Genomic DNA, 19,432 nt, shown 5'->3' on the forward strand with positions numbered 1-19,432 from the left:
TTGAAGAAAGAATATTAATATTAAACATGTTTCCATGTAACGTAATATTTTCTTACATCTTAGCAGAGATAACAATGAGGCCTGGCCACTGCTGTTCCCTGGGGAGCCCGCCAGTGGCAGCAGTCACTAATGATCTCAGAACTCTCCTTTTGAACTCCGACACTCAACCTCAGAATCCATTTCAACTCAGTATTTTAGGCAGCCATTTCCAATCTGTTGTAATTGGCATCTGAGAAAGAACTTATTTAGCAATAGTGTCTTAAAATATAACCAAACCTCCAGCATTAAATCTTTACTTGATTGGGCATATCATAATGTTATGAAAGAGGAATTTAGGAATCGAAGGTTTCTTGTTTCCAAAGGTAAATACTCAACAGGAGGGCTGCATAACCAACAGCACATGGAAAGGTCATTCTGTTGAATTGGTTTCTTCCACCAATGGTGAAAACGCTATGACATCTGCAAAGTAAAAAAGCTGCATTAGGCCTATACAAATTTCTCTTCTTTATTTGTAAATGCCTTGTTCATAAATTTATCTTTATTATTATATTGCTAGCTGGAAATGAGAACTGTGAGCACAATTTTAGTAATTGGATTAAAGGGCTTAATCTTAAAAAACCCGTCCAGCAAAGCATGCTGAATCTTTTATTTCTGATGGCTAGAAATTGAGGTGAATCGTAACCAAGTCACCCTTCCACAAACAAGAACAAATGAGCACTAAACTTACAAAGTAATTGCAAAGTACTTCAGTGTATTTTGTATGCTTATATTGGTTCTTGTATTACATTTGCTATGTTCCCATCTTCTCATGTTATTAACCTACAATTTCATGTAAAAAGGGATCTTACTGTTTTTCTTCCCAAACATTTCCACCTGCCACTTTCCTCCTACCTCCACAAATCCCTGCCAATTTTTGCCTGAGAATGTACAAACTTTGGATATTAAAGATGGAAATGTAAGGCACATGTCATTGGACATATTCATTTACTGAGCACTAGATGATCAATTTAGTATCTTGTATCAAAAAACAAACATCTTATCCCTGGAAAGATTTTTAGTTTCACTGTGGTCCTTGATGCCTGTCACTTCCCACTCTTCAACTCTTTGGAGGAATGGACATGCTCCAACTTTGCACTCCCGCTGTCGGGCTTTTAGGAAATGTGTCATAACATCAAAAAAAATTCAGATGCTATTTTCGCCACAAACCAACTTTGCCAAAATGGAGTCTCGAGGCTCTTATAAAAGATTAAAATTTCAAAGCTAGTGCCTTGCTGTGAAGGGCACACATCATTATTTTGTTCTAATCTGCAAGCACCTGACGGACTCAAGAAGCAATCATGGCCAGGAACCCAAATCTCAAATAATGTAAAGTCATTGTTGCTTTTCAATTTTGATTTAGTCCATTCAAAAGCTATCAAGTAAGGGTATTTGCATGTTGTAAAATTATATGAAAAAGGGAGTTTATAACACTATGGTTGATATATGTGTATATTCATGTATGTGTATACATGACATTAGGCAAGTTAGCTAACATCTCTAAGCCTCAATTTTCTCTTCTGTAAAATGGAAATAATGATAGTATCTATCTCATAGGATTATGGTGAATGTGAACTGAGATTACCTATGCAAACTACACAGCACAGTGCCTGGGAAGAAAGTGTACAATTGTAAATAGTTTAGGTAGCCTATATATTAATCCTAGTGTTTTGTAATAAGTCTGGATGGATATATACCTAAATCCTAACAGTGGTTATTTGGGTGGTGGTGGGATTATGGGTGATTGCTATTTTCTTTCCTTTGCTTTGACAAGATTTCTAAATTTTCTCCCATGAGTCTGTATTATTTTTTTTTTTAATTAAAAAAAAACACGGAAGTTAGTCTCCCTTGACTAAAAATATTCAGGTGGTTCTCACTCCCTAGAATAATGGGGGGGTGTATAAATGGGATGAGCAACATTAATGAAGTGTATAGATCTGCCTGTTGGAGGTCATTATAATGGCCCCTCGAGGAATCTCACCTCCTGACATCCATGCCCCTTTGCCATGTGACTTGGCTGCTCTTACCATCAATAAATGGAGTCTAATTTTCTACCACTTGAAACTGGGCTGGCTTTGTGACTTGCTTTGACTAACAGAATGTGACAGAAGTGATGCTGTGTGAACTTCACCACCTAGACCTTAAGAGACCTTGCAGCTTCTGCCTTTACCATATTGAAATCCTGAGACGCTCTGCGCTGTGCAGAAGCCTGGTTTGGCCTACATGAAGGATGGCCATTGGGCCCCAACAGACAGCTAGCTCCAAATGCCAAACACGTGAGACCATCTTGCTCCAGACAAGGGGTCAGATGACTGCAGCCACATAAGTGACCCCAGTTGAGTCTGAAAAAGAGGACTCCCAATTGTCAACCCATAGGGTTGTGAGACATAATATGACATCGATATTTTAAGTTACCATTTTTGGGAATGGTTTGTTACCTGGAATAGATATCTGAAACGCTGTTCTTTATAGATGTTCTTCATAGAAGGCGGTTTCTTATGCTGCCCAGCTTTTACTTCGTAGAAGATGCAGAAAGAAGGCATTTGTCTCCAAACATGTTATCATCCTGTTAGTAGAGAGTAAAAAAATACTTTTATTTTTGCTTTGTGACCTACACTTAACCTCACACTATTGTAAAACTATACGATTGTCACTTGATAGGTATGGAATTGAGGATTTCCTCATCTGCCTACCCCAGGAGCACAAATGTTCATTGCTAGGAGTCCCGTATTTGAAACTTTTGAGAATCAACGTCTCACTCTCACTTCCTGTTGTATAACCCCCATTTTCTGGGGGTAGGCTGGCTGGGATATCAAAGGATCAAATATTGATTTATTCATTTGTTTGTTAATCCATTCCTTAAATGTTTATTGAGCACATGGTATGTATGAGACTGGGCTAAGCAATGAAGGGGAAATAAAGACTTTAAGACAGTCACTGCTCTCCACACAGGAAAATAAGATACGCAGATAATGTCAGTAGAAAGTAATCCGTGCTCAAGTACTAGGTGAATTTACAGGCAACTCATAAACCATGGAGTTGAGAGGAAGGAGGTTTTCTAACTAGAAGGGCCATTATAGGAAACCTCGGGTTTTAGGAAACCTGCCATTTTATTTTAGTCTTAAAGACTGAATTAAGGGGGCACCTGGGTGGCTCAGTCGGTTGAGCGTCCCACTTTGGCTCAGATCATGATGTCACAGTTTGTGGGTTTGAGCCCCGCATCAGGTTCTGTGCTGACTGCTTGCTTGGAGCCTGCTTCAGATTCTGTGTCTCCTTCTCTCTCTGCCCATCACCCGCTCACACTTTGTCTCACTGTTTCTCAAAAATAAACAAATGTTAAAAAAAAATTTTTTTTGAAAAAGATTGAATTAAGAATTTAGTGGAGGTGAAATGGTGAGAGGCATTCTGGACAAGGGCATCTCTATGAGCAAAGGCCCCGAAAGAAACAAGACACACTTGAGAGGTGTCTAGGAGACAAATTTAACTGAAAAGGAGGGTTCATTTACTGATTTATTGATCTAACAAATACTGTCTGTTAGGTGTCAGGCACTCTGCTAGTCTCTGAAAATACCAAGATAAATGACAATTGGCCCATCTCTAAGGAATAATAGGGTGCAGACAGCAAACAAACCATTGTATGAATGGGATGTTTGTAGCTATCAGGGAAGATAAATCTGGAAAAGTAGGTTAAAGCCAAACTATGGAAGACCTTGAAGGCCAGGATTTTCCCCCAACCCCATGGCTCAGGATAAGTTTCACTTAAAAAAAAAAAAAAAAAAAAAAAAAAGGACACTTGTTTGTTTCATATTAAGTTTTATTTGGAATCACAGTATAAAAGACCTATTAAAGTGGAACTATTCTGGGGTGCCTAGGTGGCTCAGCTGGTTGAACATCTGACTCTTGATTTCAGCTCAGGTCATGATCTCATGGTCTGGGGGGATTGAGCCCTGCATTGGGTGTGGCTCCTTGTTTATAGTGTGGAGCCTACTTAGGATTCTTTCTCTGTCCCTCCCCTGCTCTCTTGCTCGCTCTCTCTCTCAAGATAAATAAATAAACTTAAAAAAAAAAAAAACAAGTGGAACTATTCTGATTGAAGTTTCTAGAAGCCTTCCTGGCCTTAGCTCTCTCACATTCCTTTTCCCTCTGGCAGCCCCTGGGTGCCTCTACACTTCTAAGGAACACTTCCAAAATAACATTATTGTGCTGGTCAAAGGGAATCACCGAAGTTCGTTAGGTTAAATCAGGAGAGTCATATAATGTACGTATGACGCTCAGTCAACATAGCTCACAATTGTTGAACACTGATTAATCACCAGGTGCCATACTGAGTGCTTTTCATATAGTGTATCATTTAATCTTTACCACAACCCCATCAGGGAGGTACTATTATTGTTAGCCCCATTGTAGAGGTGAGGAGACTTAAGTTTCAGACAGGTGAAGCAAGTTGTCCAAGCTGCACAGTTTGTAAGAGGCAGAGCAGAGGCCAGAATATAGTCAATGAGACCTCAGAATGTGTGCCACAGTTTAGGCACAGCTAATGAGGGGGGGGGGGGGGTCTCTAGGCTATACTGTCTTCTGAAATGCTCCCCATATACTAGGCACTGGTATCTATTACCATTATCATCACTCCTAGTACTTTTAAAAGAGGACAAATATCTAGGAATTGCTTCGTACATTTGGGTATACAACTGTAGTTGGGGCAGATGAGCTAATGGCCTGGAATGACTAAATGTAAACACAGCTTGTTTCAATGCAGTATGTAAAGTGCCAAATGATATTATCATGGACTATTCATCTGTGCTATTGGGGTATTACACAGATTCATGAGAATACCGCCTTACTGGATTTTCAGCTACTCGGAACAGCTCTTCATAAAGGAAAAATGAAAAACAAATGACCAATAAAAACACTGAGGGTTGTATGGGCTTGCCTCATAGTTAAAGAAATGCAATTTGAAACAATAAGTTTTCAGGGCTGCATGCACATTTGTTTGGTCTGAGCACTGTGCAAAGATGACTGGACAAGGAGGAGAGTGGGGTGAAAATGAAATTCTGAATGCCAAATTCCATCTTTTGGCATGGCTTCTGTCTACCTAGATGGTTGTGGGGAGGGGGGAAAGGTATTTTTAAAATTCACTCAACCGGTGGACACCTTTTTAAAGTTCACACAAAGGCATCTTATATGTTTATATTACTATGAAGTAATATTTCCTATCTATTGTTATTGGCAAAGATTAAAACATCTTGTTATGCCCACGGCTGGTGAGGATGTGAGGAAAGAGGCATTCTTTTGCACTGATTTGAGGAATATTTGAAATTTAAATAGGGGTTGCTTTTTAGGGAAATGATTTGGCATATCTTAAATTTTTTTGTAATTCTCACAGCATTGGATCTAGGAATTAATTCTACTTCTACACATTTACACTATAGATATACCACACAAATGGGGAGAGATAACATTCAAGGATGTTCCTTGCAAATATTATCTGTGAAAGGGGAAAAACAAAAACTACCTACCTATTCATGCAGGAAAGTTTGTTTAAAAAATTATGGTTTATCTGTATAATATAATACGGAACCACTCTGAAGAAATGTATACTGATACGGTAAGATAAACAGAATATATTTAAATGAAACCAATCAGGTTGCATAAAGCTTACATATTATACTCTCATTTGTACAAAAAAGTGACATATATATGATATATATATGGTTGTAGACTTAGAGGACATTTCTGGAAGGACATACAAGCAATAGTTAACAGTGGTCCTTGTAGGAAACTAGGGGAGTAGGGAGGGTGTGGGATTTTAATCTTCCACTTTATATCCCGTTTTGTTGTTTATAATTTTAAAATAAGATGAAAAGAAATAAAAGGGGTTTTGGCTCCCCTGTTCATTGCAGCATTATTCACAAGAGCCAAGATATGGAAACTACCTAAGTGTCTGTCAATGAAGAAATGGATAAAGATGTGGCATTATATATATATATATATATATATATATATATATATATATATACACAGACATATACATATAGTATATGTATACACATATAGTGTGTGTGGTATATATATATGTGTGTATATATATGCAATGGGATATTATTCAGCTGTGAGAAAGAAAAAGATTCTGTGTTTGCAAGAACATGGATGGAACTTGAAGGCTAAGTGAAATAAATCAGAGAGAGACAACTACTGTATGATATCACTTATATGTGGAGTCTAAAAGAGCTAAACCCATAGAAACAGACTAGAATGATGGCTACCAGGGGCTGCAGGGTAGGGGAAAAAGGGAGATGTTGGTCAAAGAATACAAGCTCTCGGGGGCACCTGGGTGGCTCAGTCAGTTGAGTGCCCAATTCTTGGTTTTGGCTCAGGTCGTGATCTCCCAGTTTCGTGGGTTCGAGCCCCGTGTTGGGCTCTGTGCTGGTGGTGCTTTGGAGCCTGCTTGGGATTCTCTCTCTCTCCCTCTCTCATCCCCTCTCCCACTTGCACTGTCTCTGTCTCTCTCAAAATAAATAAATAAACTTAAAAACAAAACAAAACAAAACAATGATTTTTAAAAAAAGAATACAGGCTCCCAGATGAATAAGTCCTGGGGATCTAATGTGCAGCATTGTGATTATAGTTAATAGTACTGCATTATGCGCTTGAAAGTTACTAAGAGAGTAGATCTAAAATGTTCTCGCCACAAAGAAGAAATGGTAATTATGTGATATGATGGAGGTGTTAACTAAAGGCTATAATAGCAGTCATTTTGCAGTATATAAGTCAACACGTTGTACCCCTCAAAATCACACAATGTTATATGTCAGTTATGTCTCACTAAAAGCTGGGGGAGAAAGAGGGTTCTGGGGAAGCCAGCTCAGAGACAGAGATAAGTGTGCTATAAGTTTGTTGCTTGGCAAACACTCTTGGGTTCAACACCTATGGAAGGGAAGGAAGCAGGATCAGGTGGGAAGAAGGTAGACTGTGAAACAGTCTCAACAAAAGCCTCAGCTAAACCCATCGTGATCTCCAGGGTTGGGATGGCCCTTCAGAGCTGTCCTGCTGTGAGGTGGGAGGGCCAGGACTTGTGGCATCTGGCATTAAACAGTCAATGGCTGAGCTATCTCAGGAAGACCTTGTGGCCTGGGGAAAGGAAACTTTTTGGAGGAGTCAATTCTGTAGAGAACTGACCCCCATTGCCTGAGGAAATAAACCCTTAGTTACCCAGAGGAAACTGGGTAACACATTCAGCACCACATCTGTAGCAAAGCCTGTTTTTTGCAGGTCCAATGACCCTTCAAATTTGTCAGTAAAACCCCACACTGTTAGCCCTTTCAAAGATAGCTGATACAGCTAAGGATAGCACCTGTCTTTTGGCTTTTGGTCCTCAACTCTGGCTTCTCATATTAAAATATCGACCAGCATCATTTAACTGTGTGTCCTCTTGCACTCTTAACTCATGTTAAGCAAATTGTAAGTGATGAAATGTCTTTTATATCAGAAACATTACTGTCCTTTCTTCTTCCCTTCCTTCCTTCTTTCCTTTCCTTCCTTCCTTCCTTCCTTCCTTCCTTCCTTCCTTCCTTCCTTCCTTCCTTCCTTCCTACCTTCTTTCCTTTCTTCCAAACCCTAATTCCATCCTCTCATTGCTTGACACTGTTACTGAAACAGTGTTAAATTCTCTGGTTAATTTACTACCTGCTCTGGTTGAGAGAATAGTGAACTTTTACTTCTGTGTAGCACGTAAAGAGTTATGCGTTGACTATGCAGAAGCATTCATTATTTTATAAAAATGATGTTTCATTGAAGCTGAAGAAGCATATCACCTTACAGTGCTTTTATATTAATAATCCAGCTAGCTTGTTTTGCCAGCTCAATAAAGGGGTGAGTAATTTGAAAATAATTCAGTTGGCCTGGTTTTCGGGAGTATACCACGTTGTAAATGAGTTTATCTGGAGAATCTGGATGCTATCAAAACATAATGGAACATAACCTCCCTTTGGGAAAGTAAATCATGAGACTTGAGAGGAAGACAAGGAAAGCACTCTGAAAGAGCTAGTGCTTCTCAGTTTGTGGGTTTAGCTAGATCGGTGGGGCTGGAGTTGGATGGCAGTAATACTTAGCTTCAAAGCAGTCTTTATCCTTTAATAATTCCCTAATCCTTGTTGTTATGTGAACCAGCAAACATTTGAAAGGCAAAGCTGTAGAACGGAATTAGGATGGTCTCCTGAGTGAGGCAGAAAGTTTCAGTGGGAGCAAAGAACTTGCAGGTTTCCACTTGAAGCCTACATTTTGAGAAATTCAGTGAATACTGATTAGAAGCAAAATGTTCTACAAATCTCATCATAATTATTGGTGCTAATCACAGGTATAAAAACCACCCAAGTGGCTTCTGTATTATAAGAAGGGTCACAAAAAGGGGGAAGTCTCTCCCAGTGGTGACCCAGAATTGTATGTGGTGATAGGGGGCTTATGGATAGTTTATTGATTTGGAACTGGAGGCTCGAGGACTTACTTCCAAGCTTTATTTACATAGCACTTCATATACCATTCAGAAAAACTGTGTCTATAAAATGTGTCCATTTCAAAGAATGAAAGGAATGGTTGTCAATGGGGATATTGGGGGTACCAAAGCCCACTCAGGTCATCCCTCCATTTGTCTTTTCTATGAAAATGGATTTTCAATTTTCAATTAGAGTGAAGGACCGTTTCTTAATGTTTCACCTGGGGACTCTGAGTGTAAGCTTTAGTTATGTGCATAGCCGTAATGTAAACCTGGGTTTTTTATTATTATTAAGACAATATGAGTTGATTTTGAACAAGATACAAAGTCACAATAATTATTAATTGATTATAATTGTAATGATGCCTTGATTAGGTTATTATTTGATTAGATAGCATCATTAAAGTAAGTTTTTCAGTTTCATCAAGGTCTAATTGGCACAATAAATTGTATGTTTAAACTGTACAATTTGGCAGGTTTTGACATATATATTCACCTGTGAATCTATCGCCATAATCAAAATAAGGCACATATTTACTGCTCCCCTCCAAGTTTCCATATGACTCTGTGTAATTTCTCTCTCACCTGCCTCCAGACAACCATCGATGTCTATCTTTCTATCACTATAGTTTAATTTGTATTTTAGTTTCCATTCACAGTACAAATGGAGTGTACCCTTTTTTCACAGCTTCTTTCACTAGTACAATTTTTTCAGATTCATCCATTTTGTTGTATGCATCTAACAGTTCCAAGTAGTGTTACGTGGCATGGCGCCGTGTTAACTTTACGTATAAAGTCAACTGGGCTAAGTGACGCCGAGGTAGCTGGTAAAGCCTTATTCCTGGGTGTGTCTGTGAGGGTGTGTTGTGGAAAGGCCAGCATCTAAATTGGCAGAGTGAGCAAAGGAAGTCTGCCCTCGCCAAGGCAGGTGGACATCATTCACCTGCTGAGGGCCTGTAGAGAGCAAAAAGGCGGAGGAAGAACGAATTAGCTCTCTGAGCTGGGACATCCATCTTCTCCTGTCCTCGGTGAGGTATTTACAACCTGTTTCTATTATTTTAGATTTTTTCTCTGAAAAGAAAATGACCTGATTAAAAAGTGATCATAGTTTTCGACTATTTAAGAAAGTTGTAATAGATGTCAATGGAGGTAATAGATGTCAATTTTAAAGGATTTGCCTTTAAAATTTTAATTGGGTGTTTGGGCATCTTTAAATAAGGTTGTTGTAAAAGGGGATGATGTCTGGGTGGGTCAGAAAGAGCTGAAAATTCTACTGTAGCAGGGCATTAGATTAGATGACAGCCTGCCGGCCGGAGGGACAGAGCACTGGGTCCATAAGAAGAGGCAAGATATGGGGCGCCTGGGTGGCACAGTCGGTTAAGCGTCCGACTTCAGCCAGGTCACGATCTCGTGGTCCGTGAGTTCGAGCCCCGCGTCAGGCTCTGGGCTGATGGCTCGGAGCCTGGAGCCTGTTTCCGATTCTGTGTCTCCCTCTCTCTCTGCCCCTCCCCCGTTCATGCTCTGTCTCTCTCTGTCCCAAAAATAAATAAATGTTGAAAAAAAAAATTAAAAAAAAAAAAAGAAGAGGCAAGATAGCAAGCACACAATACAGAATCATAGAACGTGAGGGCACAGAATTAGCAAGAATAGAATACAGAATCATAGAACGTGAGGGCACAGAATGTTTTACAAATCACTCAGTCAAATCTCTAATATTTAGTGGACATGTCTGATATAGTATAGAATGGGACAGAGCCTAAGGTAACAGAAAAGATAGGAAAAGAGAACATCCTGGCTGTTCAAATGACTACACGGAGACCTATGGTAGAAGCCAGCACAAACACTACTTTATAAATTATCTTTGTTAAATCCAGAAAAAGATGTCCGTTTGGACTGACAGACTCCCAGACACTCAGCCTAGTTAATAAAAGGTAGGCTGGATTTCAGCCTTCTCCTTCCCTTTTGGTAGTGTGCTTCTGTGAGGTGCACAAAAGCCAAACAAATGGTCTTTCTACAAGCCAAAGAGAAATCTAGAAACCAGAATTCCTAACTCAGTTGGTTTGGAAGTGAGGTGATTACTGTCAGCACAATTTGAACGTGAAGGTTCATACAGAAAATAACTTTTCCAGCAATCAGGCATAGATCAGGGTGGTTAAGACTTGGTAGTAAGGCTCTGGGATGGAAAGCAGGGCACTGTAGATCCAGGGTAAGCATGGAACAAAAGACTGAGTGGAGAACTCTACCTCCAGAGGTCAGGCTCCAGCAGAGCATTTGAAAGGTTAAAGGAGAATGATGGCAAGGGGCTCCTGAAAAACTGGTCAGCATCCTAGCCTTCATAATGCTATACTTTAACACTGTTTTTTTTTTTTAAGTTATTTATTTATTTTGAGAGAGAGAAAGAAAGTATGAGCAAGGGAGGGCAAGAGAGAGAGGGGAGAGCGAGAATCCCAAGCAAGCTCCACACTGCCAGCACGGGTCTTGAACTCATGAACCGTGAGGTCATGATCTAAGCTGAAGTTGGACAATTAACTGACTGAGCCACACAGGTGCCCCTAACATTGTGTTTTTATTCCAAAGTTCCCTCATGCTGAAATGAAATGCCCGAGCTGAGATATGGAGGAAATGGGGATTGGTCTTTGAGAAGAAAACAAAAAACACAACCTCCATTTAATTTTGGATGATGACAATGAAGAAAAAACTTGAGCTCCACTAGCCATGAGCCAGATATATTTCCTCAATTTATCCATTTCCATCCAGTGTTGCTTTTTAAGGACTAGACAAACAGCCAAATTTCCAAAGGTATATTAGAAGTATGTTGTAGAGTTCAACTTAAGATCAAGTGAGAACTTAAAAAAACATGGAAAGCATTTTATAACATTCAGCATCAAGGTATACATTGCTACTATTATTTTCTAAGTAAAACATAATTCAGTGGCTTTTCTTTTTTAAATTTATGTAGCCATTGATTATGACCTCAGGGACTTTGAAATAACTATTGGTATGTCATCTAATCTTTTAAACTACCATTACAACTTTTCAAATAATTAGATAATTTTTCATTAGGCAAATTTAAGATTATTTCACCTTATTATCAGAATTAACTGCATTACAGATGAATTTTCCAGTTAAACCTATGCTGATATTAACTCTGAATTACTGAAGGGTTAGCATAGTTTTCTTAAAGTCTGATCCATTGAGCACCAGTCCTGCAAGATGATGCCTGAAAATATAGATTCTGGGGTTAAAAATGTTTGAGAAACACTGGCTACTCTTGTACAGAAACACAAAACACATCAGCCCATTAAAAGTTCTACAGTAAGACAGACTTTATTTGAGAGAGACAGTTTAGGCATACACACATGCAAGGGTGGGGCAGAGGTAGAGAGAATCCCAAGCATGGGGCTTGATCCCACGACTCTGGGATCATAACCTGAAGGAAATCAAGAGTCAGATGCTCAACCGACTGAGCCACCTGGGTGCCCCTACAGTAAGAAAGACTTTAAAACTGTATTTAACCAAGAATTTCCCAAAGCTATGTGGCTATAGTTCTCCTTTCTAAAGTAAAATTTTGATTTACTTAACATTGTTCTAGTTACAGACTGTTGCTTAACAAACTTCTCTAAAACTTAATGGCTTAAATTAACAGCCATTACTTATTTAGTTCATGAATCTGCAATTTGGGCAAGGCTCAGTGGGGGAGGCTTAGGTTTCTCCACTTGATGTCAGCTGAGGTAGTTTGAGTAGAGGCTGGAGGACCAAGTTCGGATGGTTTACTCATATTGCTGGCAAGTTGATGCTGGCTGTCAGGTTGAAGGTCAATCAGTTTTGAGGGCCTGGGGGTATCTCCACAGGGGCCTCTCCATGGATTGTTTGGGCTTCTGAGGAGCATGGTGGTTGGTACCCAAGAGTAAGCATCCCAAGTGACAGGAAGTAGAAACTGTCAATTTCCTAAGGTCTGGATCTGGAAGCTGGCACAGACCCTGCTATATTACATTGGTTAAGCAGTCACAGATATAAGGTTACAGGGCAGGGGACATAGACCCCTCACTCTTGTTGGAAAAAGTTTCAAAGAATGTAGTGGCTATACACGTTAAATTATACCTATAGAAAACACACAAATCATAAGAACAGAGTTTAGTGGATTTTTGCATAATAAATCCACTCATGTAATCAGCATCCAGAAGCCTCCCCCACCTTAGGCCCTCTTCCAGCTACTACTCTCTTAAGGGTAACCAACATTCTGACTTCTAACATTAAAGATTAGTCCCAGGTTTCTCAATCTCAGCTGGATAGTTTTTTATTGGGGGTGGGGTGGAGGGCTATCCCATACTGCTTATGTAGGATGTTTAGCAGCATTGCTGGCCTCTACTCACCAGATGTCAGTAGCACCCCTTCTCCTCAGTTGTGACAACCAAAACTGCCCTCAGAAATTGCCAAATTTCTGGGGGGACAGGTAAAAATCACCCCTAGTTGAGCACTGGACTAGAAGATAATATCTCTTATTATTACCCATCTACAATATAAATTCCAAGAGGTACAGATTTTTGTTTTTGTTTTTGTTTTTTTTTTTTTTTTAATCTGTTTTGATTCTGATTCCCCAGTCGCTAGGATACTGCCTGGCATATAGCAGAAAATTGACACTGTTTGTTGAGGGAGGGAATGTATAAAAGGTGGCAATTCTAAATAGTTATTTGAAGAGTCAACTTTGGAATACATATTTTGTATTCAGCTGAACACTTAATCACAAATAATTGGTCTGTTTTTGTTAGAAATGGCTGTTTTATGAAGTTCACATGGATAAAAACTTGAGAATAAATATACTTCTAATAGGAGTCTATATTGGTTAATTTCCTCCTGTAGCAACATGCAAAATGAGCCACAGAAATAGAAAAGATTTGGTTTTCCAGACAAATGGCAGTGTCTCATGATTGTGTTAATAATATACTGCAATAAGCCACAAATTGCGGTTTGTAATTGCTGTGACAGCTTTGTGAAACAGGAATGCGTAGTAACAAAGTTTTCATTAAAGACCTGGGTGAGGTGCCAGGTTCTGGAAGATTAGAAGAGGAAATGAGGAAGAGTAGGAGACAGTGGTAAGGAGTTGGGACGTTATTTCTTAAGAGCAAAAACCTGAACATTTCTTCTGGAGGACAGGCGTTGACTTTACTCTGAAAATATCCCTCCCTCCCCTCACAATGCATATAGTGGGCTTTCCTTTCTCACTTGGTAAATTTCTTAAGGGTTATTTCAAGAATAATTTGCAGTGCAAACAGGATTCTCAGTGATTTTTTGATAGACATGCCCTTCTTTTTATTTTATTTTATTTTTTATTTTTATTTTTTATTTTTTTTAATTTTTTTTTCAACGTTTATTTGTTTTTGGGACAGAGAGAGACAGAGCATGAACGGGGGAGGGGCAGAGAGAGAGGGAGACACAGAATCAGAAACAGGCTCCAGGCTCTGAGCCATCAGCCCAGAGCCTGACGCGGGGCTCGAACTGACGGACGGCGAGATCGTGACCTGGCTGAAGTCGGACGCTTAACCGACTGTGCCACCCAGGCGCCCCCATGCCCTTCTTTTTAAAATTCCAGCTGCATTTATTTACTCTTCAGTCACAATTATATCCTAAAAATGGACACAATTACTAATATATAACACAACTAAAGTTAGGGGCACAATGAAAACAGAATTTTATAGTTACAAGGGCTCTTAGAGATCATAAGATCATTTTAAAGAGGCAAATTACTACAATCTGAGCAGTTATCCTATTTTCTTGGTGATTCTGAATGGTTTCATTTCCCTGAAGCCACCTCTGTTAAAACTGAAACTCGTGCATAAGCCACAAAGTATTGAGTAGTGACTTGCCCACGGAGTCAGTTAATGACAGGACAAATAATTTTGAGCCAGTGCTCAGAAGTGTCACATCCAGCATATGTCTTATGAAACAAAGACAGAAGAAATATAATACATAACAGTATGAAGCAATAGAATAGCACAAAGGCTTTTATCAATCACAGAGGGTTCATTGCCTGGTGCTGTAGCTAGTTAATGTCTAAGTGAAATAAATTCAATATTGACCATCCAAGTCCTTAAAGTTCAAAAGATGTTAGTGTCTATCTGTACAGTTTTCATTTTTTATTTTCTCAAGATTTGAACATATTAAGACTTATCATTACACTGCCAAATGCTTATGATTCATTTCAGCAGAAGTAGCTAGGAATGAAGAGAGGGTGGGAGTGTGAGTGTAACGATTCTGTATGACGCAAAAAGGGAGATGAGGTAGAAAGGAGGATATTTTTAGAGTCCCCTTTGGAGACAAAAACAGCTTAAATCAGGTGATTTGTTTACTTTTAAAATAGGAAAAAAATAACCAAAAATCGGATTTGGAGTTTCTGAATGACACACAATCCTATTTTAGGAGAATAATTGCTATAATTGCAGGTTACTTTCTTAAAAATACCTGAAAAAAATGCTTCCTGAAAATAGAACTCCACAAGGAGAGAAAAATGTATTTACGCCACAGAGTACTTGTACACCAAAGGAATTTGCTATTTGCATGTAACCTACACGGTAGCATTTAAGGAATGTACTAGTAAATTTGCTGCCTAAATTAGAAATAAGGAAGGGGAAAGAAATTGACATGTGATTTATTTTCAGTAGGTATAAAGTTTTTTCGGTTTCATTCATTATTCAACAAAAATTATGGAATTGGAAGGCATCAGGTTTGATCAGGGGATGTAAGGATGGGCAAGAACCAGTCCCTGTCCTCAAATTGCCCTAGCCTGGAGAAAGAAACATACACATATCCTCATATACATCCCACATATACACATTTTCACATACAGACATACCCACGCATACCCATATACACATATATTCACATACATATACACACACATTCGCGCAATATATACACACATGATCATACACAAATATGCATACACATATATATTCACATATAAACATTAGACATATACACATATACACACTCACATACATACATGTTTCGGAGCTAACAAAGTGGAGACAATGAGTGGAGTATGATTTCAAGTTAAGAAGGGCGGGAGAAAGAAATCTCAGTGGCAACAATCCTGTGAGATAGCTCAGTAAGGCTAAGGAGACAGGGGAGTTGCTAAATGCTAAGGAGTTTGGTTTACCAAGGTCTGGATTTAAGTTCCAATCTGCCATTTTTATCTCTGAGGCCATGACCATGCTATTTAACTGTCTCAGCTTTCCTTGCTTTTACATCAGGGTTACTACAATGCCCACCTTGTAGGGTTGATGTGAGGTTTAAATGAGATGATGCATATAAACCACTGTGTTAATATGCCTGGCATGTAGGAAGCACTCAATACATACTCAATTTTTAATGATATCCTTATTGTTTTCAGTGAAGGTTAGTGATCTCATAAATTGTGAGGACAATTATCCCCTCACCAACTTTAATTTTTTTTTTTTTTTTTTTTTTTTTAGTACGAGAGAGAGAGATATCAAGCTGGGTAGCCAAAGAGGAAGAGGGAGAGAGAATCTTAAACAGGCTCCATGCTCAGTGCAGAGCCCGACTCGGGGCTTGATCTGAAGACCCTGAGGTGATGACCCGAGCTGAAATCAAGAGTCAGTTGCTTAACCAACTGAACCACCCAGGTGCCCCTGTCTTAAATTATTTTTAAGGTGAGTGGAGTCCAAAATGAATGAATGAATGTACTAAGTGAATACATACATGGCCACTGGTTAAACTTCACTTTTAATGGTTGAAAAACTCAAGGAACCCATATTACAATTTATAAATAACACAGACATCTAGTTATCATGGTCATTACTGGGAAAATGTGAATCTGCCAAAATGACATCTCCTCTCGTATTATTAAATAATTTCTGTGGCTATAACCTCATGTAAAAAATGCATAAGCTATAATTAACCCCATGATCATCTCATCAAAATATGTGAGGCTTCATCACTTCATTGATACAATGCTAATAATATCATTTGATATTATTCATTGATATGATGAGTAAGAAATAAAAGTGGCTAATATACATATGGAAAGGTGTTACACCACTAGTAATCAGATAATTGTAAATTAGAGGTTATGTTGGGCTATCGAATTATTATATTTTTAATATGGGACAATACCTTGGTGCTATTGAAGGTGTGGTGAAATTGGCACTCTCATACATTGTTGGCAGGAGTACACATTGGCACAACCTTTCTAGAGGCCAATTTAGTAAACAAAAATTTTAATATTAATATAGTCTTTGACTCAGCAATTCTACTTGAATTTCGTCATAAGGAAATGTAATCAGAAAAATACAAAGATGCTTGTATATGCATGGTCACTGTAGTGTTGTTTATGATGACAAAAAATTAGAAACTACCTAAATGCCTACCAATAAAGAAATGCTTAATAAACTATGGTAGAGCTGTACACTGGAACTCTATGCACCCACTAAAAAGGATTAGATAGATCTATTTGTGCTGTCATAGAAATATGTGCATGGTCCATATTGGATACCATTTTTTTTTAATTTTTTTTAATGTTTATTTATTTTTGAGACAGAGAGAGACAGAGCATGAATGGGGGAGGGTCAGAGAGAGGGAGACACAGAATCCGAAACGGGCTCCAGGCTCTGAGCTGTCAGCACAGAGCCTGATGCGGGGCTCGAACTCACGGACCGCGAGATCATGACCTGAGCCGAAGTCGGCCGCTTAACCGACTGAGCCACCCAGGCGCCCCTTGGATACCATTTTTATATTTAAAAAGCATATGCATAGAAAAAATATGGTTATATATCTTTATGGGTCTAACTTCTAAAAAGCAGCTTTACTGTGGTTTAATTTATATACCATAAAATTTCCCATTGTAAGTGTACAATCCAATGATTTTCAGTAAATGTATATTTTCAGTTGTGCAATCATCACCATAATCCAGCTTTAGAATTTTTTTTTGTTATCTCCCCCAAATGTTTCCTCATGCTCATAGGCTTAACATTTCACAGTGTATAGGGTGGGGGTAAAGCTGGGAAGGGGGAAAGCAAGAGGAGAGAATGACAGCTTCCTTGTTTATTATTTTTGTATTATTTGAATTAATTTACAATAAAGATATACTGTCACTTAATTTGAGAAAACAGTAAGGTTTTTCTATTTTGAAAAGAGTCAAAAAAAAAAAAAAGAAAAGAAAAGAAAAGGAAACAGATTTATATCCTTTGACCCAACTCTACTTCTGGTAATTTATTCCACGGAAATAATCAAACATGTGGAAAAGGATTTGTAAACAAAGGTATTTGTCAGTGTTTTACCTAAAACAGAGAAAAGTTGTAAGTAATCTAAATATCTCACGATGGAAGAAAATAATTACTAATCATACTGGAATATGAAAAGTACAGGATGTAAACCTTTATATGCGGTATAATTTTATCCCTGTAAACAAAGAAGTTAATGCACAGCCAAAAAAATCCTGTTTAGAAATACTGTATGTAAAATCTAACCAATGGTTGTCTCTGGATGGTGGAATTATAGTACTTTTTATTCTTTGTGCATTTCTTCATTTTCCATAATGAGTATGTTACCTTTACATCTAGTGCCACCTACATAAATGAATGGGTTATGGTATTTTCACAGGTGTATACATTTGTCAAAACACATAAAACTGTTGATTTAAAAATATGTACAACTTGTTGTATACCACTTATACCTCCATACAACTATTAGAAAAACAAGGGGATCTTGAGAAATAAAATCATCATAACCTTCTTACTGGAAGAGGGGTTTTGGTATGCCATTTTGGGGCTAGTGGTCCAAACAACGGTTAGGGAGGGGTATGTGATTATTTTATAGATAGTAACACAACTTTCCTCCAGATAACCTTCCTTCCTTCCTTCAAGGGATCTGCCTTCTCATTATACGCCAGGAATGTTGCTAGGTTCTTGGATACCAAAACGAGCAACAAATCACTGTCCCGAAACAGCTCTCTTCTGCAGGAGGAGGGGAAGGTAGGTCATCAAGGGCGGATTCCAGCTAACGCCCACGTCGCCACACTAGGCAGTCTGTCACTACTGTTGTCCAAGGGGGCCGGAACCAGGTCAGGAAGTGAAGTTCTTAGCTCAGATGGAGTCACGAAGGGTGGCACCAGGGTGGTTACGACTGTGGAAGTGGCCAGAAGGGAGTGTCCGTGGTCACAACTTGAGAAGCGGGTTTAAGCAATTTTTACGTATCTATGCCTCTCTTACCTGTACACTTGTACCAACAGCAAGAACTAAAAGTGGGCCCTTGCCTGTTCATGCAGCATGCTAAGGGCCTACATCTACTGCCTCATTTATTCCTCGCCACAAGTCCTCCAGGTAGAGACTATTAGGGTCTGCATCTCACCATGAAGAAATTAAGGCTCCGAGAGGTTACCTCCCCAAGGTCACAGAGCTGGTAAGCTCTGGCTTCAGAGTTCCCAACCACAACACATAGTGCCCTCTCACAGTACTTTGGGACCCGTTAGAGAGAGAAAAGATCCACTTTCGGGCCCCAAGCGGCAGCTCGGCTTTCACTCTACACATTTTCCAGCTCCAGAATGGGGGCAACATCCGCTAGCACAACCAAAAGGGTCGTGCCCACCGGGGAACTCCACCAGAGCGGGGGGCTGACAAGGATTTGGGGGCTTGCCGGGGCAAACCTTGAGCAACCGTCAAGGAGTGACGAGCACGGGCTCCCACATCACACCCCACTCCCGGCGCCAGCTAGCCCCTGCCGGCCGCCAGCACACTGAGCTCAACGCGCGTGCGCGGGGCCAGAGGGGACGCCCCCGCGCGAGCGCGCAGTGAGCGGGGCGCGCGGCGGGAGCGCGGGCGCGCTGCGGCGTCGGCGTCTACGCGCGCTCCAGGCCGAGGCTGTGTGGGCTGGGGAGGGAGCCAGGCGGCGGCG

The 19,432-nt window shown here is 39.6% G+C and overlaps 1 long non-coding RNA gene across 1 annotated transcript; it reads right to left on the reverse strand.

Moving 5' to 3' along the window:
- Nucleotides 1-277: 277 nt before the first annotated feature.
- LOC123381043 lies at nt 278-13,075 on the reverse strand. The gene is made up of 3 exons (XR_006587543.1): nt 12,898-13,075; nt 2,475-2,602; nt 278-459 (listed from the first exon to the last, which is right to left on the reverse strand). It is a non-coding gene; the product is annotated as an uncharacterized LOC123381043 (long non-coding RNA).
- Between the last annotated feature and the right edge of the window lie 6,357 nt (nt 13,076-19,432).

This window comes from Felis catus, chromosome D2 (assembly GCF_018350175.1).
Source record: "Felis catus isolate Fca126 chromosome D2, F.catus_Fca126_mat1.0, whole genome shotgun sequence".
Lineage (NCBI taxonomy): Eukaryota > Metazoa > Chordata > Mammalia > Carnivora > Felidae > Felis > Felis catus.